The sequence below is a fragment of the Marmota marmota genome, unplaced genomic scaffold (genome assembly GCF_001458135.2).
Source record: "Marmota marmota marmota unplaced genomic scaffold, marMar, whole genome shotgun sequence".
Lineage (NCBI taxonomy): Eukaryota > Metazoa > Chordata > Mammalia > Rodentia > Sciuridae > Marmota > Marmota marmota.
This window is the reverse complement of record NW_026000075.1, coordinates 3,902,576-3,903,735: the sequence shown is the minus strand read 5'-3', so window position 1 is coordinate 3,903,735 and position 1,160 is coordinate 3,902,576.

The following is a 1,160-nucleotide window of genomic DNA, read 5'->3' as shown; positions in this document are numbered from 1 at the left end:
GAGTGCTCTGTGGGTCTTTCCAAGGACAAAGGTCATGTCCCTTCCTTGGACAGGCTTTGTTCTGAGGTAGAGGCTGGTTTTTCAATTCCTAATGTTTAAGAATCACTAGTCTAAAGAACGTTGAAGCCAGAATTAGACAGGTAGTAAGTGAAGATACGTAAATCGAGTCAGGTCAGGATCTAGGAGGCCAATTTTGAGTGAGTCTGGGAAGTTGGAGACTGTCCCCTGAGGGATTTCATCAAGAATCGACCCCTGCTCCAACCTGTTGCCAAGATAACCTGTCCCAGGAATTTCCCTTCCCCCACAGGGACCTATAAGCTTGTTAATGTGTCCTTGGCTACACCACCTGGCCCTTCCCCCTTCAGCCCACCTGTTTCCCACCTTTTGGCCATCCCACTGAGCATTCCTGGGCCTAGTCACATACACAGGAAGGAGAAAGATAAGGGGGGAAAGGCAGGAGAACAAAGGAATCCTAGGACATATAAAAAGGGCAGGACACCTGGCTTCTTGGGATACCAGGATACCAGCTATGCCCCCGCCTTCTTCCTCTAGGAGAAGATAAACATCTATTTCCCTTTGGAGAAGATGAAACTGTTTATTTAAAATAAACCCTTTTCAAATAAACCCTGCTTCATACGCTTGCCTCTGCATGCTTCTCTAACGTTCAAACTTCAACATATGGGGAAGCACGACTTGTCACTGATAATTGGCAGTATCAACGTCATATTCCTAAATCTCACCTTTAATATCTCTCTCTCTCTCACACACACGTACACACACACACAGTCCCATTATTGGAAAAACAGGTAGCAAATCACACAAAAACAGTAGTGGAGAGGTCAAAAGGTTTTCCTTTTGTTGTTGGCCTGCCAAACATAAATCCCTCTGCTCACTCAGTTCAGACACCCACTTTTTTCAGTTATTTCTTAATAGTCACGGGAAGCTAGCCACATCTAGGCTGGGCAGAGCGTGGCCGACATTGAGGGAGGAGGAAGGAAAAGCACACTTCTGATAGAAGTTCCTGCCCATAACAACCCTTGTCTTCTTCCCTTAAGAAAAATGGCGCCCCATGTAGATGCGTTTCCGGCCACGGATCCCAACATAATAGGAGAGGGCCAGAGACCGGAAGTAACCGCCTTTTTGCCACTCCTCCCGCCTCC